Raw genomic sequence first — 25,603 nt, forward strand, 5'->3', positions numbered from 1 at the left:
ACCAAAAAAAGGAAGTGGATGAAGAATTATTCCATGCAAGACCAGTCTTCAGGGGCAGAAGTATGGTCCTGCCAAGTAGGGAGGTGCTCACCCTTCTGCCCTATCTAAGTGCTGGGGCCCTGACTGCACAATAAGGGTGTCTGGCCCTCTATTTCCAGCTTATTGTAAGCCAGAATTCAGCCCCTAGCCTGGGGCCACCACTCCCTGCATCAGGGATGCAGTTAGGATGCAAAACTCACCAGAACCCTGATCTGCCCATCCCAAAGGGAGGAACTCTTCTTCTGGCATCCTGGAGCAGGCTCAGGAATCAGGCAAAGCAAGGAAGCTGCTGATGGACACCAGATCCTTCTGGCACTCTTCTGCTGTTGTATCACTGCATGACATTCTGTAAACTTCCATAAACTAAGTCTGTATGTACATGCAATTAGTCTAAAACCAGAGACTTGGAGCCTAAAACTCACAGGTGGCTTAAAATATTATTATCTTAGATGTATTTCCATGGGAATCAGGAGCACCAAACTACTCCTGTATATAATATTTGGAATTCATTATTTATTTTATGAATTTTACCACAAAATTTAACTATAAAGTCAAAGAGCTGAAATATAGGAATGTTTGAAATTGAAATAATTTCTGTAACCTGAATTCATCTGCTTGTACATATATAGAATGACATTTAAGACCCGACCATATGCTTAGGTTCCCTGCTACCATCAGTACTTATGGTTGCAGAACTTAATGTATATTTCTATTTAAAACAAAGAGAACATAAGGTAAAGTTCTTATCATCTTATAATGAAGATAGAAAACTACAGAGATGTGTATTCTTTTCCAGCCTTGTGGTAGTGCTTTTTGCAAAGTTCTGTCTGACAATATGTGTAATGCTGTTTCTTTGTCACACAGAATATATATTTGCAGAATTTCTGTGTTTTTTTATTTCACTTTAAACTAATTGAACCTGTGCTCTGTATGTGTACAACTGTATTAATGCTGAGAGTGCTAAAAAGTCAAGTTCATACTCTTCTGTGTTTGGCAAGCAAAACTAGCATACTTTTTTCTTAATTTTGTTTTTTTATCTCTACTTATAAACACATCAAATGGAAAACTAGTGCCAAGTAAATTCAGAGTAATTTTGTAAATGCATTATTATATATCTAGGAAGTGTTTTGATGTTACAGTAGTATTTAAAAAAAAAAGAACACCGGTACAAATTACTGATTTTGTATGAAGTGTAGGCTTAGGTAAAACATGGTAAATAGGGTCTAGTTCAAAATAGTTCTTTAAAAAACTGATATAAAGACATGCAAAGAATATAAGTGTATGAAGTCTAGTTCATGCCTCCAGTTCTGTGGGGAAAAAAAATTCACTCACATTCAACTGTCACACAGGAGGGAAAAATTAAAGTTGTGTTAAGAAATTTCCAAGCTTTTTTTAGCCATGTAGAACTCAATTTCAGCATTAATATTCTTAAGATGCAACACTAAGTAATTGAAATTAGTATGAAGAAAGAAAACCGTACTTTTTAAAGAGGGTATTAAATTAAAATTATTATTTACTGAAATCTTTTTTCTAGTTCTTAAACCAAACCATCTTGCAATATTAAAAGAACAGAAAGGAAATGTCAACTGTCTCTTACAAGCCACCAATTTGAATTTCACAATCGTAGGATTGCTTCATAATTGCTTGAAGTTTGAACATTATTTCAGTTACCAGCAATCAGCTGTTTAAAAATAGTGTCCTTAAATCATAGATCTGTATTTTTTTTCTGAGCCATTTTCCCCATAAAATTGACTTGACATTTAAAACATCAGCTTTTTCATAGTGTGCATCCCATCTGTAATTATGCTGCAGCCCACTCAGCCACTCAGCTCTGTCCTTGCTGTAGCACCAAAAGAACACATGTTTATGGATGAAAAGGAAAGCAATCCTTGGATAAAAAGGAAAAGGATGAAAGAACAAAAGAAAAGGTAGAACATAACAATTTGTTAAATTACTGGACCTATTTACAGACACCCATTATACCATATGTTGTGATTTCAAGTATTTGTACAAGAAAGGCATATTATAAAGTGCATCCTCTCCTGCTTGACTAATTGCAGAATCAACAGTTATCAACCTCTCGCTCATACAAGAATACTAATATAGTGGAGGCATTAACTTAGTCTTATCTCAAATATTTCATTTGTAATAGGGAACAGCAAATTAGTAATTTGCAGCGGCATACGGATGGAACTGGAGCAAGTTAGCCTACAGTGTATTCTGTGATGGTGTGTCTACACAACTTGTGGTACCTGGGCCAGCTAGTTTAAAGTTTGCTTAATTTTTTTCTATTCTACTGAGACATCAGTATACATAATCTCCACTTTACTTGCTTGTTTCTGTATTGATTTCCCAATTCCATGATGCAATTTACTCATTCACATAAACTGGTATGGAAAAATAATGAAAAATTAACGCCAAGTGAAATCTCATATATATGTCTTTTCATAAGTAATGCAAACTGTGAACCTTTAAGGGATTCTGTGCTTTCTATTTGCATATATACTATATGCATATATTACTTTCAATTACAATGCAATTTTTAATAGCTTTGTCTTTTGCAAATGCTCATGTAATTGCAGTAATAATAATGCAGCTGAATCATTCTGAAGTGTTTGTCTCAAGGGAGAAATTCTGTGCCTTTCTCCCCTAGTCATCATATAGCAACCTTCATGGAATCTGTAGAAATTTATCCTGAAATATGTCTGGAGTTTACCTACATATTCAAAACCTAACTGGTTGAAAATGAAAAGCAAGAAGGGGTACATAGGAAACAGGAAACTAGATTAAACTGAAAATAAACCATGCATCAATTTTGATTTAAAAGTTTCAAAATTACACCTGACTTTATTAACATATTGAAGAAAACTCCCATTAAAAGCTAAGAAATAACATTCCTAAGATGTTGCCAAGTAAGCATAAGATTTCTTGCTGTAAGAAGTTACTTGCCTACTTCAGAAGGTGGTGGCAGACAGCCCACCTTCCATCCTAGATGTTAAGAATATACCATAAAATATCCCTAATGTAGTTTTCAACAGTTCTGTTTATCTCCCTGGGGATAAAAGAACATGCTGGTTTGAAGTGTCAGGTTTTATACTGTGTTGCAGTGAGTTATTTTTATTTATCTTCCATTCTATGTTTTTCTGAGGCGTGTACAAAAGTAATCTTCAAAGAGCTATTTGTACTATTTCAATTTTATTTTTTTTTTGTTTTGTTTTGTATTTAAGCCTTAGTTTCAAGAACCTTCTGGAAAGAACATATACAGCTTACTTCCTGGGTATTATAGTCAAACTATACACTTCTAGTAGACTTTTCATTTTTTTCCTTCAGCTTTTGGAATACAAAAGAAGCCTGTCATTCTAAATCAGATTTTAAATGGTACTGCATGCTATTTGAGAACACAAGATGATCTGGGATCACATTTAACTACGGTTTCCTTTTAGTGATGTGTAGGTAAGAAATACCCAGGTTGTTTCCTGTTTAATTGTCTGCAAAGATCTATGGATACTGAGATGGCTTAAAGCCAAGCTTTTCCTGTGCTTAGGCTCTCCCCAGTCCAGCAGCAGAGTTAGAGCTGCCAGCTATCAGCAAAAGAGTTGTAGAGTCCTGACTACATGCCACCAGGTGATGCACACAGTATCCAAGTGTCTTCAGTAAAATATATGACTGGTATTAATGTTCTTTTGTGATCCCCAGTTATTAAAAGTTCCAGAAATGTAGCACACTTGTAAGCAGTTCCAATATCATGCCCACGAGGAGTTGCTCTTTGGTAAGAAAATTCTCTGCAGATCTCTAGTCCAAGCCATCCATAGTCAATTATTTCCCTCACGGAGCATAGGAGATAAGAAAAAGAGACTTTTAAGGTGAAAAAAACCCCACTCAAAAGCAAAAAAACAAAACACATCAACGAAAAAATCCTTTCTGGTCCACTTGCATAAAATAAAATTTTAAAAATAATTCTTTAAACTTCATCTTTTCTTCACCATATTGAAGTTGAATTTCCATCAGAAAATCTTTAAAGTAGGAATTGCCCATACATAAATGTGCCTTTTCTGGTAAGTAGAACATTTAGCTGATTGTACAGCTGAGCTCTTTAAATCTTCTTAGCACATATTTAATTTGAAGAAGCAGAACTAGTGAGAGGGAAAAGAATTCTTCTCAGATAATATAGAGGAGTTTGTAGCATGTTTCTAGTCTTTGGCTAGACGTCAAGGTAGAAAATCAGTGTTTATCTTTGATTCATCAGTGACTGACTTTGAAATCTGAATTAGAAGCACTGATATGAGTAAGTCTTGCCTCATTTCTATGTGTGTTTAAGTGCATGTGGCAGAGCAAGAACAGAAATACTGATCTTGTGCTTCTCTAAGTTGTTTTGGAGAAAAATAGAACAAAGGAACCTTGGGAACTGTTAAAATGAAAAAAATAATAAAAGGTAGGAAAACATATTTTTCTCTAACAATTGCAAGGATCTATGGTGTAGCTATTGTCAGGTAGGCTATAATACTGGTTCTTCATATTTAACCTCCTTGTGTACATACATGTTTACAATTTCCTGTCTCCTGAGTGTGTGCACATAGTAAAAAGCAAAATTATTCTAAGTGGTTTCTTTTTGAATTTCATAATCCTCATAATCAGAAAGAAACCTTGCTGCAATGATTTATATCAAATATGGAATTACAACCATGTCTTTCATCCGTGAACCTTGTGAAACACATTAGCACTCACTGGAGAGGAGACTAAGTAGATGAACTGTGCTTTGTAACAATAAATTATTAAACTGTCCCTTTTCAGCTCTTCCTGATATTGGAGGTAACGTTTATCAAGCTTTTCTGGTTTAACGTTATTTTCCTTCATAAAAATGGATTATTTCTCCTTTGACTTGTAAGCATTCTTATTTTTACACATTTTGCTAGTTCCATATATTTTGAAAATTCTCCCCTCATTTGTTATTTTATTGTCTACTACTCTCCACTGTGTACTTCTCTTGACTCCTGTGCTGTTCTGTCCTCAGGCTAACATGAATAGCATTATGTACATCTCTGAGGTTAGATGCAAATCCAGACTAACATCTTTTTGTGAACATGGCCTCCAACATCTCTCTTTGTATGTTGAAAGTGTTCAGATACTCTTAGCTGGGACAAACTTTTTCATTAGCAGCTGTTATACTACAATAAATAGTGCATATTCTCATACCAAAAGGCAGGATATACTTGCATGTGTATTTGTCTGTTGCTTGCATTCTACAGGCAATAAAACTCATTTGATGAAGTAACTGAGGTCTAGATTCAAAGACATTTAGGGAGAAAACTCAAATTGGTGCCAGATGCTGTGATGGAGAATGTAGCAATGGTGGTTGTTAGAAGAGAGGGATTGAGAATCAGTCATTTCAAACACACTGAATCTAACTGGCTTGCCACTATCTGTTCTAATTTAAGAAGCGATACTCAACTATTTGCTCTGTAGTTTCTATCAAATGTAATAGTTCACAGATTCATGCAGACTAAAGGGTTCAAACACAATTCACAGAGAGACACTGAATTGCCAAAGGGAGGGACATGGTATAGTCCTAAGGGCAGGCTAGATAGGAGTGAGGATGGTAGCAAAGCACCTGGAGCAGTGGCTTCACATCCAGGCCTTTGTGATGCACTACGTGTAAAAAATGCACTACTACAGCAGGTCAAGAGAGATGAATCTCCTCCTCTGCTTTTGTGAGACCTCGCCTGGAGTACTGTGTTCCATTTGGAGGTCCCAACACAAGAGGGATATAGAAGTGTCAGATATACAGAAGTGTCCAGAGGAGGGCCAGAAAGATGATCAGAGTGCTGGGGCACCTCTCCTGTGGAGAAATGTTGAGAAAGTTGGTGTTGTCCAGCCTGGAGGAGATAAGGCTTCAGGGAAACCTTATAGCATTCTCCCAGAAGGAGGCCTACAGGAAAGCTGGACAGGGACTAAAAAGTCCCCCTTATAAAAATAAGGGCATGTAGCAATAGGACAAAGGGTAATGGCTTCAGACTGGAAGAAGGAAAATTTAGGTTAGACATTAGGAAGAAATTTTTTCCTGTGAGGGTGGTGAGGCACTGGCACAGGTTGCCCAGGGAGTTTGTGGCTGCCCCCTCCCTGGAAGTGTTCAAGGCCAGGTTGGATGAGGCTTTAAGCAACCTGGTCTAGTGGGAGGTGTCCCTGCCCATAGGTTTTGGAACTAGAGGATCTTTAATGTCCCTTCCAACCCAATACATTCTATGATTATATGAGTTTATATTGAACCTGGAAAATCAGGGTCACATTAATCAGATCTGGAAACAGACAGCAGGGCCAGTCTCATGCCAGTGATCATCCAGCAAATCTACTACAGTCAGTCAAGGTCACAGCAGAAAATCGTGTCCACATCTGGTTCAGGCAGGTAAGAGACCAGGTACAGAGGTAGCTGACACAGCTGTGATGTAGCTTAGGTGGGGACCAAGCCAGAAAGCCTCCTAGAAAAAAAGGTTAAGATCCTGACTTCTAGCTCATTTCCAAACAGCTCTTGTTAGTGGAAGAGGTGACCTTTGCCTCAGACAGATGAAGTCTTTAATTTATCTTAACAAAACTCATTGAACAGGAGATGCACTCAGAACTCTATAAGGTTGAGTTTTAACCTTTGTTAAGTCAATGGATTGTTTAGTAAATCACAGGAGATCATACCAAGTATAGAGAGTGTCATTTATATGTCTGAAGAAGACCAATACTTATTTTAATTAAGAAATGCAGCCATAGGAACTCCTGGATGAAAGTGAATAAAATTAACTTTGGGATAAGACATTAAATCTGCCTGAACTGCCCAGCAGAACTGAAAGGAGAACAGGTTAAATGAGTTAACAGGCTTGGCTAAGATGAATATCTCAGAGTAGTCCCTAAGAGCTAAGTCCTAAAATGTGTTCTGTGAGAGAAAGGACATTTTTTTTTCATGGATGGGTGCTTTTATGGGAGTCTCCAAATAAAAATGCAGCATGAGGCACAAAACTGAAATTCTGACTGCCACCTTGTAAGAAGCAGGTGGCAAATCAGCTGAAATGAGAGAGGGAAAGGGAGTTTTATGAGGCAATCTTGACATAATCAGACTAAATTTGATTTTTTTTTCTTTTCTTTGTCAATCTGTGTCTTTATAAAATTTGTTACTCTATAATCTATCCAAGCTGGTATGAATAAGTGTTCTTGTTTACATTTTGCCTTAACTTGGATGTTATTTATATATATATATATTAATATATTTTTATATATATATTCATATTCCTAATGTTAGGGACGCAAGGAATAACCTGGGACACAATAGCAAATAAATACTCAGGAATCCACAGCTTACCATTCATTGTATGAAGGGCTAGGAGTGCTCACCAGTGCTGATTGCATGGACCAGAAAATTACCTTCACAAGGTTAAAAAGAGGCATAAATTCTTATCACATTTTTTAATCACTAAGAAGGTTCTGGTGTTCATCCATGAAGAGTGCACAGTACTTTTTTTTTTCTTTTTTAATTTTTTCTCTTTTCTTTTTTTTTTTTTTTTTAATAGAATAGATTTTTTTTTCCAGTAATAATTTCATTATGATGGGGCATGTGTCTTCCTCGCATGGGGTTTTTCATCTTGTCTTTATTACTCATTCACATTGTAACAGTTCCAAAGAGAAATTAAGTGCATATTCCCCTATACTTTCTGAAGACCTAGGGATCACAGAGAAAGATGTGTGCCACCTTCAAAGCAAGCCAATTTCTGCATCTGCAATTACTTTGCCTCGACAGAAGTGATGCAGTTAGTAATTCATGACTACATAAAACAGACAAGAACTTAAAAACCCATTTTTGGATCCTTTAGAACATGACTTGTATAATATCAGGCTAAAAACCACACTAGCTCCATTCAAAATAGTTAGGAAACACTACATACAGAATGAGTTTGGATTAATATAAGAAGTGTAAATAACATTTGAATTTTCTGATTAATCCTTCCATTTTTTTCTTAATATTTTTCTCAAGAACAATTCCATATGAAAAATATGAAAAAGTTGAAGAATGAATTATTTTGTAAATTTAAGAAGTCCTATTCAGATTCTAACCTTCAGTAATTCTGTAACGGTGTCACTTTTTTTCTTTAAGATTTCTCCCTGTTTGTGACATAAAGCCATCCAGTTAGAAAGGTGAAACAATACAATTTGAGTTATATCCTCAATTAAAAGTAACCACTGCAATTTTAGTACAGAAAGTAAACAATTTGCAACCAGTTTGTGGAGTTTCAGACAATGCAAACAAAGAAAAAGAAGAAAGTACATATTCTAGGCTCTAGAAAGGATTTCAGCATGCCTCTGGACATGCTACAAGTACTGTGTAAAACTTTTGCTAGGAATTCTTCACTTAAATTTATACTAATATAAGCATGAAAGAATCCAAATTTACAAACTTATGGCTTATTCAAGGTAAAATTATAATGGATGCAAAGGAAGAACAAGCTGTTCCAGGGAAAAAATAATACACTGTGATACACTGCTCTAATGTGTTGGCCAGTGCATGCAGAAATGTAGCCATTGCTGTATGCCTTGGCATCAGTGCTTCTTCAAGGCTGGAGCAGAGGCACTGAGGTACTGTGGCACACAGCCAAATAGTTGACTCCTTGTGTTATTTAAATGTGCTACTGCTTTCTGTAGAGTACTACTATCAAGTGGTTTATATTTTGAATTGAAAACCTTCATGCATTAATCCTTATGGTGTCCAACAATGGCAGTTCTTGGAAATACAATAGTTATGTGAAGTTTTAAGTCACTTTGACAATTGTATTTCCTCCTATTGCTTAAATGAAAACTCTCTGCCTTGAGTAGGCATAGTTTATGTTGTGTGGCAAGACACAATTCAAATTATTATCCTTGTTCACCAGTTTAAATGAAAAAGTAGTTTTAAGCAAGAAAATAAAAATTGTGAACTTTCAATGACTTTTTAGATGAATACACTATAGTGCTAAAATTGATGAAAATTTCATCTGAGAATCACAGTTATGAAGAGGTGCAAACAACACTAAATCTCAAGCATATACTAAGAGGCTGTTTTAAAATTGTAAGTTGATAGACAAGAGGATAGCTTCCATTGAAACATTCACAACTGTGAGGAAGATAACAATGTTCTTATCTCCCTTTCTATCACAAAGCCATAACATACAAATAAATGAAAATAAAAAAAAAAACAATTGCCAAAAAAAAAAGAGAAGAGAATATCTGGAACTGCACTCTCCTTTATTACCGGTGACCTCACTGGAAAGCAGTTGGTAAATGGATTTGTCAGAACAAGCAAGGTTTAGGAAGAACATATTCAGAAGAGCAGACAGTCACATGAACATGGTGTTATTCTCAGCTCAGGCTTTCTCATAATTCTGTTCCAAGAGAGCAAAAGATACTCTGATCCCAGGGCACTGGTATTTATCCAGAGTAACTCTGCTTCACACAGTGCTTCTATGCCCAGTTTACACTGGTGTTGCTGTTAATGTCAGTGTGATTCTTGTAATTATATGAACTCTATAACATAAGATAACACAAAATAACAAAATAACATAACAAAAACCCTGAAATTCATAAAATTAAACTGCAAAGCTATGAATAAAGGCAAGTTGCCCTCAGAGATACATGTTAAATGAACTCAATAATCAAGCTGTGAGAAGTATTTAACATATGTTAATCTTTTCTGTATTTTCTTTCCCAATTCTAAGAGTTTTTTTCATTAGCTCTAATGCAGTTGATTACTATAAGTTTATACATATATATGCATAATAGTGAAGTTTTTCTTCATTTCCATGCTATGCTTACAATTTAAATAGAAGCATATTATCATATACATGCCAGAAAGAAATCCAAGAAAATGTAAGGTGACATATTGCAGAGATGTTCTCACTCATAACTTGAGCCACGTGAGGGCATTAATCTGAGCTCTTTGATCACAAATGACTCTAGACCTAATTTTACCTCTATGTTAAGTTGTAATGTAGTGATTCATAAATGTTTAAATTTTCTATTTGGAGTAATTATCGTTCAATATCCTCATAGGCCTCACAGAATTTGGAAATGTAGTAAAACCTCCTTCTCCTAATGAGAGAATTACTATACCTAATCATAATAATCTAGTCCAATAGTGACCCTGACCATAGCCTCTCAAAATTAAGCTAAATTTTGGCTAGAATATCTGGATTAGTTTTTCTGGCTTTGCAGCACACAGAAGTAAATCAAAGTCTCGATGCTCAAACTGTACACAGTTTGGAAACCATGAAATATAGCCTACAATAAAGTCTTTGCAATATCAAACAGCAGTCCTTAACTTAGCTTATTCTTAAATTAACTTATTCTCTTTTGCTCCCCAGATTAAGTGTAATTGTACCCACTATACTAACTATAACTCATTCAGGAACAAATATTTATCCATTTCAGGAACATTCACTGTTTGCCTTTCACTACCTGCCAGTTTTGTGATCTGGCTGCTGTATAATGGTGAAATGAGATTTTTCCTTCAGTTACATGTGTGTGAGTGTTTGTTCTTAAAACCAATTATCCTGGGTTAGTGCAGTGGTGTTTTGGGAGGGGGGGTGCTATAGGTGGCTCCTCTGAGAAGCTGCTAGAAGCTCTCCCAGCTCCAATCCTGCCCAACCTCTGCCCAAGGCTGAGCAGATATGGGTGGCTGGATGTGCCTTTGCAAGTAACATATTCAAGAAAAGGTGAAAATAACCCCAATTTTTTTAAAAGGACCTGCAGAGTAGATAATGAAGTGAGAGATAGCAATGCTAAAGAAAAGACATCAAGAAGGAGGGGGAAACATGCCCACAGCCCATGGGGAGATGGCAGCTATCCCCCTGAAGCCCATGGAGCAGTATGGTGTAACAGTCCCTGAAGAAGTACCATGGAGGAGTCCTTGAAGGACCACGGTGGGGAAAATATGGATTTGTAGCCCCTGAAGTGTCACAGGTGGGCAGATGTGAAGCAGGAACCTGTGCAAATTCACGGAGAGGGGCAGATGTGGATCTGCAGCCATGGAGGAGCCGGTGCCAGAGGAGGTGACTGTTCCCACAGCAGCCGTGACTCTGTGTGCAGCCCAGGCTGGAGCAGTTCCTGAGGGACTGCACCTCCCGGAAGGGACTCATGTCCCAGGGGTTCCTGAAGGACTTTCTGATGAGAGGGACCCCGTGTTGTAGCGGGGGATGAATGTGAGGAGTCCTCCCCCTGAGGAAGAAGGAGCAGCAGAAACACCGTGTGGGAAACTGACCCTGAAACCCCCGTGCCCGTCCCCTGTGCCCTGAGGGGAGGCGGTGTGAGGTGACCTGGGCCTCGGAATAAGGTACAAAGATCTAGCTATGTTTTCTCTCTCTCCTTGTAGACTAAATTAGGTTTTTTTCTTCCCAAGTTGAACCTGTCTGTTTTTTGCCTATTACCATAACTGAGGAATGCAAACCTCCCTGTCCTTGTCCCAATTACTGAGCCTTTGGGTGGATTTTCTCCTCCCTGTCCCAGAGTGGGTAGGGAGGTGAGCGAGCCTGGTTGGTACCAGCTGGGCCTAACCCATGACACCAGTTCTGTTCCATTCCTAACAGTCATCCACTGATAAACACTCAGCCAGGAAATGGCATTAAGCAGTTCCTGGACAGAGGCTCCATCCTGGCTGCAGGGGTTTAGCTGGGTGAAGACAGCCTCTGCTGACCAAACCACCATTAACATTAACACATCCACTGCAAGACTCTCCATACAGGCCTGTCAAAACTGTGGAAGAAATCAAATTAATTTTTATCTTCTCCTATCAAGATTATGATACTAGCAGTTCTGGGGGGTATGAGTTGTTAGCTATGTTTGAGGTAAATATTAGAGTTGGTGTTTGAATTAGGACTTGAACAAGAGCCCTGTTTGTTGCTAGCTCAGGGTTCATGGCATCCAATTTAAACTCTGAAAACAGTACTAGCAAATCTAATGTATTGGGAGCTTCCCTTTAACTCCCAGTTCTGCAGGCCCTAGTTACATATTGAACTGGGAATAATTTTTCACCTTTACAATCGCCTTTTCTTTGCTAATGAATAATACTGTTGATGCTGCTGAATACAATTAAAATGACCTTCTTCATACATTCTTTAAACTCTACCAAGAGGCTTGGCAGTTGATAAAGTAATGTCTTCCTTACCATTTCATTATGTAAGAGTTCAAAATAATTGAAGAGAGCTCCCTTGCTTCAGGAGCAGTTTTGGAACAGCAGACAAATTCCAGTTGACTAGTTTGACTGTCATTATATTCAGTAGGTTTTTTTTTTCCTGAGAGAAGAGTTTACTTCATTGATTCTTGGTAGTTTTAATCTGCAGCTGTAAGACAAATTTGAAAACTTGACATTTAAATTTTGAATTTACCTCATTTGACATTGTTCTGCAAGACGTATTTGTCTCTGAATTGGAGAGACATGGGTTGGATGGACCACTTGATGGATAAGGAATTGGCTGCATGGTTGAACTCAAAGAGTTGCAGTCAGTGACTTGATGTCCAAGCGGAGACCAGTGACAAGGGGTACTCCTCTGGAGAGTACTGGGACTGGTGCTTTTTAACATCATTGTTGGTAACATGGACAGTGGGATTCAGTGCACCCTCAGCAAGTTTGCTGATGACACCAAGCTGGTGTGGTTGACATGCTGGAGTGAAGGGAAGCTTACAGGCTTGAAAAGTGGGCTCATGCCAACCTCAAGATGATCAGCTCTTAATTCCTTTTATACAAATGAATAGAATTTGAAGGATGTGGGGAAACCCTATAGAAATTTACTTTTATTTTTTTTCATTACTGTGATTTCCAATTTGAGAGATAAATTTTTAAAAATTTGGGGAGTACTTCATGTGTTTTGTGGAAATTTCTTATTTTTTGTAGATCTGGAATACAGGGAGCCTCAGAATGAAAGTTTCTTTAAGAATACAATTTGGTTTTTTTGATATACTAGGAAGTTAGTGGCTCACATAGACTCACTAACTCTTGGTTTTCTTAGTACCAAGATTTTTTAGGCTGATTTGTTAATTTTTAAATTTTTTTTTAGTTTTATTTTTCACACATGTAAGTAACATAAATCAAGCTCAGACAAAATCTTATGGTCACAGTTTGGTAAGCATACCAAATCCATATTATATAAGAGAGTTTAAGAGAGGAAACTGACATTTTTTGGATGAAATGTAGCATACATGTTAGAAGGGCATCTGAATACTGACAAAAAGAAAGCAGGGAGAAATTATAATAGCTTTTATTAAACAGGCAGATACACTTGAAAAACACAGCCAAGCTCAGAGTCTCTTTGTTTTCAGCAAAGCTTCAAAGAAGAGAAAATGCATTGCTCCCTTAATTTAAAGAAACTGTACTTCTTGTCTGAATGTGATTGGCTTCAATTTCCACCTTTTCTGCTTTCATTGGTTAAGCAAAATATCCATCTAATCCCAGAGTTGCTCTTTGTCAACACTTTTACACTCAAAAGAAGTAATTTCATGACATCTTTTTGAAAAGCTACCTAAATAAAGATACTGGATGTTATTTTTTACTGGAGCATTGTTACAGAAAGCTTACAGATACTAGATCTCACTTTCTGGGTTAGTGTTTAATGTATAATTTCAAGATTTATTCTAATTAAAAACAAAACAAAACAGAGTACTTATATTCCCAAGCATAATTCTCCTGCAGATTGTGTATTCTGAGGAAGACATTGCAGAGTATTTTAAATCCTTTCCTGAATAGAAGTGCATAATTAACTGTGGTCAGTCTCACAGAGCCTCTTTGACATCGTAACAGCACTTGGTAAGACAGATATTTAGAAAAGATATTAAGAGGCAGAAGCTGCCTACAAACTGTTTTGTGGCTGACCTTATAGAAAGGGAGTTCAGTGCTGACTTCAGTGGGGACAATATTTAGTTTCAAGATAAGAAGAAGTAAAATTGAAATGAAAATTCTGAGTGGCATTTTGAAAGATCTGTTTGACAATCTGTGTCTTGTTTATTTTCTCTGATGAGAAGGAACATTATTGTGTAACAGGGAACAATTTCTAAATGTCAATGATTTTTGTCTTCTTTGGGAACACACTCAATGTCAAACTAAGTTTTTAAAAAAATATAGTGAATCAAACAGCATCAGAAATATATTTGGCATAGAGAATCATAGTTGAATTTCCTATTTGACTTTCAGCAGGCACAATTGACAGAAATAAGCAGACCCATCCTTAGAAACAAGGAAAACCATTGCAATCTCAAGCCCTGCAGTGAAAGAGCTTTGGAAAATGAACAGGGAAGCTTTACAGGGAAGCTCTTACTCTGAAATGCAATACTTACCAAAAACTGATGAGGAATTAAAAAAAGAAAAAGGTGAACCTCAAATCAATCAAAACCTCTGGTGTTATTCTTTCTTAGATGTATATCTAGAAGGTTCATTTAAAAATCAAAGGGATTTTGATGCTTTTAAGACAAATAACTGATCTGAGACCAATAAGTGGACATAGCGATCAATGTCAAAATCCAAACTGACAAACTTCAAAAGTGAAAGCTAAAAAAGCTTAACAAGGGGAAATTTGCTTTGAAAATATTGCCTGCACTTGTAAACTCATCCAAACAATTATTGCTATGAAATGAAAATTCAGTTAATTAGCAGTGTCAACTTGCTTCAAAATTAATTTTTACTGTAATCTAGTAATAAAGATTGTGAAAGTCATTATAGCTACATTTTTCACCATATTTTTAATTATTTTTGTTTGTATGGTTTGAATTGGTGTTCACAAAATAATAGCTGAAGTTACAGTCTCATTAACAATGGCATCTTAGTAATTACAAGGTTGGTCATGGTTAATTACTACCCTTCATTAAACTCAACACATCAGGAAACTGTGGAGGGCTTCTGAAGAGCATATATCCCATCACTGCTACTCAGTGACCTAAATCAACCCTAATTTAAAGTCTGCTGTGATGGAGTTTCAGGTCTTCTGTATCTAAGCAATTAGCACAGAAAGAACAGGCACATGTGCAAAGCTGCATGCATAAAGACACAGCAAAAATGCTCTTGCAGCACTCATGTGGTGTGAAGGACCCATAGTGAGCTGACAGGAATTGTGCATAGCTGTGCTAAGCAGAAAAGCTCTTCAGGGAAAGGAGAAAAGGTAGGACTGGGTGAAAGAGTGAAGCCGGTAGGCATGACATGTTAATGAACTGTGTCAGGGCCATCTGAGGTTTGGGGAAGATAATTGCTACTTGAGAGTAAAATAACCCTTTTTTCTGTTCAGGACAGTGTTCTTTGGAGCTGTTGGAAAGCACTTAGAAAAGCAAAGCAGTCAACAAAATATCTAAAGAACTTTTTAGCATCCTAGACACCAGCTTTTTACAGTCCAACAATGCCCTAATTGTAACTAGATCCTTTATCCTTAAATAAGCAACATACCAGACTGGTTTTTAGAAGGAATTTTAAACTGTAAACACTAAATTATTATGTTATTTCACTGCTGGTTATTTAGTTCTTCCCAGATAAGAGACCAAACAGTCCCTTCCAGTATCTAGAACTCAAAATAACAAGAAATGGAGAAAATTCTGAGAATCTTTCTCTATTAAGGTCAAGGAGAGTCTATGTGTGTTTTTTAAGTTTGTTGCAATTTCTCAGCCAAATTACTTCCAAAGGTTCAAGCTTCTGAAAGGCTAATGCCTCTCTTGGGTGGCATCCTTTGATGCTCATGACTGATTTTACATGTTGTCATTGCTTTTTTTCTCTGTCCTCCTTTTTTTTTTCCCTGCCTTTAAAATCAAAGTAAAGAGAGAATTTTATCTGACTAGAATATCGGCTGAACACAGTTACTGTTAGTTATTAACATGAGTGATTAAAGCATTGAATGACAAAGGAATGAGTTGTAGTCCACAGGACAGCTGAAAGCGTTATACCTTTCTTTCCTGCACCCCAAACAGTGATTAGCATTTTTTTAAATTTCAGTGGCTTTCTGATCAGCTTAGAGTTGTAGCAATTTCATAGAGTTGTATTATTTTTGACAGCTATTTTTCTTATTCTCCCTTTGTCTTTCTGTCTCTCTACACACACACACACATATATGTAGCATTGATAGTCTAATCCTGTTTCCTTCTATGAAGCATCTAAAAACTGCTACAATCATAGCAGACTTGACAGACTACTTGAAAACCTTTCACAGGATGCAGCAGCACTGCAGGAACACAAAATAAAGTGCTTTTGCAAGCTGTCCTTGCAAATGGAAGGCTGGGCAATCCAGGTCCAGCACCTGTGTAACCCTTACAAGGCGGTACTGCCAAAGGGAAGAATCAGGTGGAGAGAAGCTTTGCTTCCTATTTGTGAAGAATAAAACCCCCATTATTTTCCTTCTTGCCTACATACAGCTTCATTATGTGCACCACTACTGTCTCTGGCAAAAATCAAAAAACCAGGAGATGATAATGTAAGAGGGAAATTTTCCTCACTGTTTCCTACAAGCTAGCTTGTTTTTTCACATGGTGTATAATGGCAAACATGTCCAAAATATATACATAGAGATATGCATTAAAAAAAAAAGACAAAAAAAAAGACAGGGGATGAAAAAAAGAGAGTGCTCTATTTCCCACATTAAAACACTGGTACAAAAATTTAGCTTCTTTAGGGAGAAAAAAAGCCCTGAACAACCATTCTTGCTGTAAATGATTTGCAAAAATTCCCATTTGTGACTATGAGCAGCAGTGAATAGTTCAGCTTATCTGTATATACAGTGCTTCAGAGAGGGGATACATAAGTTTAAAGAGTATTGTACTTGGACATCATGAGGACTGCATCTCTGTTTCAGGAAAGACTGCAGCATTGACAGTAAGGTCTTTTTTGTTCCCTTGTGTATTGGCTAATACATTGGATAACCCTGTATCTCCAGTGCTAAGCTATTCCAGCAATGGCAGTAAGGACAAGGTGTTTGGGAAAGATCTGCTGTTTAATCCTGCAGGGTTTAGAAAGCCACTTTTTATAAAAACTGATCTGTTAAAGAGATTGTAATTCTGTATATAGAATTTACTGGACACTATTTCTAATGAACTAATGAACTTAAAATGTGAAAGTCTTGCAGTACAAGGCAGAGAGGGTTAGTTGTCACTAGTCTCTGTTTCTCAGTCTCCTTAACATTCCCTTACTATAGTATTTCTAGGAAAAAAATGTTGAAAAGGAGGTGATTTGTGATGGTTTTAGCAGTAGAAGGAAGAAGATAAAAAAGATTGAGGGTGGAGAGCTATTGGTTGTTTGACTAGCCAAAATATTAAACAGAAGAATAATAGATAAGTTTTATTCAACAAAAGGACTTAGGTGCTATTATGATGAATGTCAATATACCAGACACCAGTTTTCTCCCAGGTCTAAAATCCATAGTCCTACCTAATTTTCCAAATAAAGATAAAGGAAATCAGATACCTCAGAACTGGATCCACATCAACAAGAAAGGTAACAGAATCCATAAACTAATGAAAATAAACACAGGGGGGAAAAGGGTGTTTCCACTCTTTCTGTGTTTTTTTGGGTTTTTTTTTAGCAGATCATTTTTAACTTACTTTTTAAATACAGGGAAAAAAGAGTTCTTTAACTCTCTCAGTTAATTGAAAAGTAGAGAGAATAGCCAGTCATGAGACAGCAAAAATTATGTCCTCCTAGTCTAAAAAAAGGTTACATATCCCCTAATCTCCCAGAGAGAATCATTAAATTTGATTAGGTTTCTTTTGAGGGCATGAGTGAGCCTTCATATCCTTCTTGTTAATGTTATCCCACCTTGAATAAGCATAATAACAACCTCTCTATATAATTTAATAATTTAGATGCTCACCCTGAGAGAGAAAGGTGCTACTCCTAGATCAGTTTCTGTATTTCACACACACACAAAAAAGTCCATGCAAACATTCTTTGGCATAGAGATCACAGTGCAGCTTTTTCTGTCAGACATGCCTTTTTGCAGAACTGGGAATTTATATTCTAATATTGAATATAATATATTCATTTAATGTAGTCAATATAATTTAATTCTACATAAATCACAGGCTAGGCAAAAAGCCTCCCAAACCACCACAGAAAGGTTGCAGATAGTCAGTCCTTGTAAAAGAGCTGTAGTAAATGGATTAAGTCTAGTAAAATATTTGAGAAACAACCACGAGCCTAAAGGATCTGTGAGAAAGGACCTCAGGCTCAAATATCTTCTGTGACTATTCTAGCAACTTGAGTTTTTAATTAAGGCATTCCAATCATTTTTGAAGGACACATCAATTTATGATGTTTAAGTCAGAGGTGACATCAGATCACACTGAGACTCTATATTCAAGTAGGTGGATGAGTACTGGGGTTAAGGACCCTACTGAGACAGGTAAAGCATTGGTTTGCGCTCTAAACCAAGTAATAGCTTCTGGCACCACTAAAAGTGGAAATACAGGTACTGAAAGCATCAGACAGTTCTCTATAGTAGCCCTCCAGGACTTGGAAGAAATTTAGGTTTCTAATCCTCCATTTAAGGAGGTATATTTGTAATTCTGTTCCTTTTGGGGCTCCCATGTCAGTGTTTTAGATAGAAGAAGAATGAATTTTTTTTTAAAGCAAAATTGTTTTCTCTATTTGCCACGTTTTTTGCAGTCTCAGTGCATATAAACTGAATTCTCTTCAGATGAAATTCAGCCAGACTTCCAATGAGAAGACCCAGTGAGCCTCCAATTGATAATAGGTGCTCAGATAAGACCTGACTAGAGCTAGTATTAAATAAAGATTCTGAAATAAATTTAGTGTAGGTGTAATGTCCTCAGCTTCATTTTTGTCCTTGAAATTTGCTTCCATTATAGCTCACTAGTTGCAAATACAGACATAAGCTTTTCAAATACATCAGATTCCTTGTTTTCTTGATAACACTTCCAGTATTACCATACTACATGCACTGTCGTAAAATCAACACACAGATCATGAAGGTCTATGCCCCCAAAAAATGAATGCTTTTCATGATTAGTTGACTTGTTTTAGAGGTATTAACATGCTGTATTCTTTAACTTAAGTATATGAAAGATCAGTCCAATTTTTCAAGAAAAGTAATCAACAATAAACTATTACTTTATTGTTTTACAGATTTTGCTGAATATCCTGGGTTACTAATTTGATATAAAAATTATCTCTTCCCATCTGACTGAAGGCTAAGTAGAAAGGAATATTATTTTTTCAGCTCACTTAAGGATATATTAATTTATACTTTGTATCGCTTGCATATGGTGAGGTAGTTTATATTCTTTGGATCACTGAAATTGATGCAATCTCTATGACTGCATAGACATGATCTAGCTGGACCTGTTTTGAGCAGAGTTTTACACTAGATAACTTCCAGAAGTACTTTCCAACTTAAATTATACTATGATGCTATGATTTTGTGACATAACATCTGTCTCAATTTTATATAAGATTTAGAGTAGCAAATTTATTGACAGTTTTTCTGTTATGAAGCACAGGAATATATACTAATATTTTTTTCTTGTTTGTTATCCTCTGAATGGAAATCAAATAATGAACATTTAATAATCAAGCGTAAGCTGATCAATAACATTATGTGAGACAAAGAGTAGCTGACTATAAGAGAGACTGCAAAGAAGCTGAAGTACAATCACTTGACTTGCTGAAACAATTTTTGGCAGACATTTTTGCTTTTGTTATTATAGAAAGAGCAGTATAAAATAACATCTAAATGTGGGTAGCTTTGTTCAGAAATGTGTCACCAATGAAGTTCTAATAATTCTGTACTAGAAATTATCTCTTTAGCACAGATTTAAAGTGAACTGAAATTGTTTAATAAGGCAGAACAAAAATAAATGTAGTCTTTCAGAGGTTTACTCATGAGATAACATGTGTGGGTTAAACTGATCCCTTCTGACTGCACTAAATTTTTTTAATAGTTTCAAGCTTCTTCTAATTGTAAGGATACATTTTCCACTAAAAATTTAAATGAGGATAAAAATATAGTTAGAAGAGATAAAATGGAAGGGCAGATACTTGCTTGCTTTCTGAAGGTTCCCGATGCAATAGGTAGTGTCAGTCCTTGTTGGTTTTGACACAGGATGTGCAACTGGGTAGTTACCGTCACAGCCAGGTACTCCAAAATGCACAGAACACTGTGGAATATCAGTTCATCTGTTCTGACAAAAGATAGAGTGGGGTTAAGTGAAGAAAACATGATCTTTAAGTGAGCCTTGGATGCTAGTGACTACCTTGGGAAATGAGATATACGAGTAGTTTCTCTGCTTTCTTGTATGGTATCTTGTTAAAAAAAAAAAAATAGTTGAAATCCTACCAATCCTGATTGCCATCTGTGTCCCTAGTGAAGGAGAAAACATCAAAACTCTGAATTTGGTTAGCAACGTTATTTTTGGGTTAAATGGCTGGTTAACTATTTAACATTTCTCTGAGCTACTGTGTTCACTTTGACAGGCCAATCTAGTTTCTTCAGCTGTAAAACTGAAGTCTCCAACAATATTAAGGTTCTTGTTTATTCCTGGGCTGGAGATTAGCTGGAAAGGTTCTCTCAATACAAAAGAGCAGTGGGGCTATTTTCTTTTTTGGCTTTACCTTTAAGAATGAAGTGAGCCCTGCTAGAAGAGCATCCCAATGAGTTAGGAACTACTCTGAAGACAGTTGCTGATATGAAACAAGCCATACACTAGATGTTCCTCTATATGTACTTTATATATTACTTACTTTGTTTTCCCCTATAATCTCCAAGAGAACTGATCTAGCCTGAAAGATTTTTGCTGTTCATCTGGGAGAAATCAGAACTGAACTCATTTAGAGAGTGATATCATCCTCTGAATCTTGATAGCATGACAAGGCAGGTGGGCACCCACTGTGTTTGCACAACAAGAATCAAAAACAGAAGACTCTTCATTTTCTTTGTTTCCCTTAGGGGGAGGCTGCAAAAAAAAAAAAAAAAAAAAAAAAAAAAAAAGGGTTGTTTTCTGTTGGGATTTTTGTTTGGTTGGGATTTTTTAGAAGTTTCCTTAGACCAGAGCCAAACCTGGTTGCAGGTTTTACCAAGACAGGTGTGTCAAAATGTAACTTCAATGAACTTTAGATTTAGAATATATCTGCCATCTAAGCCTTATCTCTGGCATGAAAACATGAAGTTACAATACTAAAGAAAACGGCCATAAGCTTCAAGAAAAATACACAGCCTATATGTGTTTAAATGCTCTGTTTTAGCTCTAAATAAATAAAGACTAGAGGTTCACTAGGAACAGTTTAACAACGAAAAACAGTTCCCTTTACTTCTAAGCATTTGCCTACAGTTTTCTGTCCACTTTCATTATATATAATTGGTTTTTTAATTTGCATTCTTTTCTCATCATAGCTTACCCACACAGAATGATACTTTTAATTATTTTCCTTTGTATAACTCTCTGAAATATAGTGCTTGGAATGGAAAATACTTCAGTTCTTCAAATAGTTATTGTAAAGGCTAGTAAAATCTGGAAAAAAGCCTTATCTTTTTTATTGTAGCTGACACACTACATTGATCTAGCAGGAAATTTGTCTGTTACTGAGACAGATGGGGGAGCTCTGGGTCTCGGTTTAACTTGGTTTCAGCTACTGCAGATGCTGATACTGAACACTGACAATAGCTGCAGTCTGAAAAGCAGAGTTTACATGCCTGAAATAAATTGTTTTGATTAGAACCTTTAGGAAAGAAAGTCATAAGGTACAGTTTTATTGACTACTTGCCAAAAAACACAGACCTGTGCTCTGTAAGCTTGTTTCACTCTTGTAAGTCAAGCACCAACTGGGCTCTTATATTCTGAGGTTATGGACTTACAGCATAATGCATTATCATTTACTCTGAATTATTACGCAGACAGTACAATGGGAAATAGAATGCACATTCAGTTCTGAGTGTAGTTGACCTTAGGAAAAATATTTTTTAAGGACACTATGCATTTGTCTATCTTCCATGGCTATGTAAGAAATTGGCTATAGATAAAAATGCTTTAAATTAAAAAAAAATAAATATATAAACCAAATATTTAGAAGTCATGAAGGAAAGCATAATATTATCACTGCTAACTACGAGCAAAACCTCTCTATTTTATCATAAAATCTGAGGGTCCTTGGGTGCCATTTCAACTTTTCATTTTACTGAGGGTCAGAGGCCATTTTATATGAAGCATAATGCTATTGTGATCACCTTAATAGAACTGAAACAATTGCTGTGCAAGACAGAGCTAGGATTTTCTTCCCCTAAGCAAGATCTATACAATATATTATCACTAAAGACATTTTTTGTTGCATTGTCCTTTTGGAAATTAACATGTACAGGTACCAGTACGTCCATTTATCATTGTCTGTTCAGGTCTAATGCATCTAAATATTTAGTCTGATAGCCAAAATAGACCCCATTGAATTTTGCATTATGTTATCCCACTAATAGCACAGTTCTGGCTTTTTTCTTTGCCACTTTGGTTTTTCAACATCTTCTTCTGAAGACTACTTTTATTTTAGATTTCTTTTTTTTTTTTAAAGCATACTAATTTGAGTAATTAAACTTGTGAGATCATGAACTGCATCCTGCATAAAAAAAAATGTAGCTTTATGAATTTCTAAGCCTGATACAGAATTAAGCTGATGCCTCATGCCCAGATACTTTAGCATATTTTTTTATTTTTGACAGCAAAGGCTAAACAGCTTTTAAACCTTCTTCCACTGAACCAACCAGAGTTGGTTTATATTTTATTTCCCACTTAGCTGAGACAAATGCTTTTTTTCATGGCATGAGAGTAACAAAGACCTTTCAGCAAACTCATATCCCTTTTGTCTGCTGTGGAGGAAGTTGATTGACACTTATATGACAAAAGTAACAAATTGACACTGTGGGTCAGAGCTAGTTCAATCCAGCCATGCTGTGGGCTTGGGAGCCCTTTGCAAAATACAACTCTTGCAGCTCATCATCTGAGAAGTCCACTCCTCAGTCAGACATGGTACTAGGAGTGTTTCCTGGATTTCAAAACCAGTAAATGTGCATCTACATATTAATAACAAGATGTAGACTAACTCCTACATGTTCAAAAGCAGTCACTTCTTTGGTTGGGGCTCCATTGCTCATTTGTTCAATGGGATTCCATTTCAACAGGACTATAATTTGTAAATTAACACTTCTTAAAAATAAGCCTGCCTCTATTAGCCTCATTATTAAACCATCTTGTCTTAAGCAACCATATTGCTAGGAAAACAGGCAATCTAATTAGGATCTTAATCCAAAAAATCTCTGAAATAGCCTTTTACCCTTCACTGTGTGCAGTGCCCTTACTGGAATGTCTGTATCTTCACCCCAAACTTTCAGTCATAGCAAGATACATATTAGTTTTTTACCTAATTTATGTGAACTTTGAACAGAAAATTAATGCTCAGGAGTGAAATCTTAATGTTACAATAGACAGTATTATGAAAGTGTTTCCTTGGTATTCAAGAGCAGTAAAAAAAAACCACAAACACAAACAAACAAAAAAACTCCAAACTAATTTTTCAGATTTTAGGAGTAGAATAGAAAATAAAATAGAAAGTTTTACTATGTCTCATTATAAACCTGATTACTGTGCAAAGCTCCAAAGGAACCTAACAAAGAACTTGAAAGAATGATAGAAGTGAAACTAAAAAACAAAACAATGGCACAACTTATATTTAAGAAAAAAATCCCCAAACAGACTTAGAAGACCTGGGCTCCTAATGGTGCAATAGAAACAGCTGAAGGGACAGATTTCTGTGATTTTATGAGTGGCAAGGAATAAGTAAATAGGATTAGCTCTTCACAGTCCCTTCTGAAACCAGAGGAAATGAAGTAGTCACCTAAAGGACAGAGTGGTGAATCCTTGGTCTCAACCACTGTTGTCATTATGTTAAATATTTGATCTACTGACAAACCATCCTATATGAAAAAATGTCCAGTGTATTATTTTACCTTTTTTTTTTTTCTTTTTTCTATGTATGAAAATGTTTGTGTTTTATGATCTGGTGCAGTTGCCATTTCTCAGGGTAGATGTAAGAATAATAATTAAAAAAAGAGACACAGGCTTTTCTCAGGAAGCTTCTTCTAGTTTTCTCCTGTACACAAAAGTAAAAAAAAAACTGAAAAAGAAAGATATGGATTGTTCATTGCATTTGGCAAGTGTAATACAGAGTGCCTTGTATGAATTTGACTCATTGCTGAGAACAGTGCAATTAATTAAAGAGTTATTTTAAAAGAGTTATATTTAAAAGCATGGATAACCTGTGTACATGTCATCCTCTTATGCTGTCATCTCTTGCTAGTTTTCTTGGGACCTAGCTGACCATTCCCAATTTAAAGCCACAAGACTTGGTGAGAGTTTATCTTACCAAAGCCACAGGTCTAAAGATACTGGTTATTCTGAATTTCACAGACAAGGTACAGTTCCAAAGGATCCTACTGGTTTTATAAATCTGGGGCTTGACATGCCATATAGAATCCATCTGAGCATGCTTGAACTGCTGTCAGAGAAAAACCAATTGCAATGTGTTTACCTAGCTGTGTATTTTGGCCTGTGTTTGCTGGTCTGTACAATAAACAGCTGAAGAAAGCATAACATGGTACAATAACTACATTTTACAAACTTTGATCACATTGTAGTGTTTCTTTGGAATATGTCATCTTGCCAAAAGGTAAAAGGACCATATGATCATCTAGAAGGCAGCATATGCAAATAAATGTGGTAGCAAGTACAAACATATGTTGAATCTTCCCACTTCATCAATATAGAAAACTCAAGAGTTTTTGTCCACAAAAGCCAACAAATTTTGAAGCTTAAACTGTGTTTCTGCTTCTTCTGTATTCTTAGTTCCATAGTTATACATCTTAAAAAAATCTGTACAGCATTATTTATTTTTAAATAACTTACAAAACTACCACTGAGTATAAAACTGAGTATAAAACTATGTGCTAAATTAAAATCAACTAAAAGTGCTTGAGAATGGACTCAATCTTTTCACTGGCTTTTAGGCATCATGCAGGATCCATTTATACTGAAATGAGATAAAATCTTTCAGAGTTTTGACAAACTATGGGAAAGAGGCACCATTTGTCTCAGTAGACTGTATAGTGGGGCATTTAAATGTTTTACTGGGACAGAGCTTATTTTTTTTCCCCCAAACTGAAAACTACTGAGAACAGTAGAACCCTCTGTATATCACACATGCTTAGATTTTACTCAGTGAGCCTATACTGTGTTTTTTAAATTTGTATTTGTCTAATGCCTCCTGCTCAGGAAGTTGTCTGGTCTTTATTTAAAGATACAGAGAGATGGAAAATCTTACATGCCTCTAATGATTTGTTTCAGTAGCTAATTAGTCATATTATTTCTGGATGCTTTATTTCCTTTCTCAATTCCCTTAAGTTCTGGTTTCAAGACATTATTTCTCAGCATGCCTTTCCCCTCTAGATTGAACAGCCCTTTACTGGCATGTGTTTTCTTCCTGTGAAGCTACTTAAAAAACTACAGTGCAACAAAATCAATTCTCAGTTGTTGCCTTTTTTCAGAACAA

The sequence above is a fragment of the Calypte anna genome, chromosome 4A, assembly GCF_003957555.1.
Source record: "Calypte anna isolate BGI_N300 chromosome 4A, bCalAnn1_v1.p, whole genome shotgun sequence".
In the NCBI taxonomy this organism is placed as follows: Eukaryota; Metazoa; Chordata; class Aves; order Apodiformes; family Trochilidae; genus Calypte; species Calypte anna.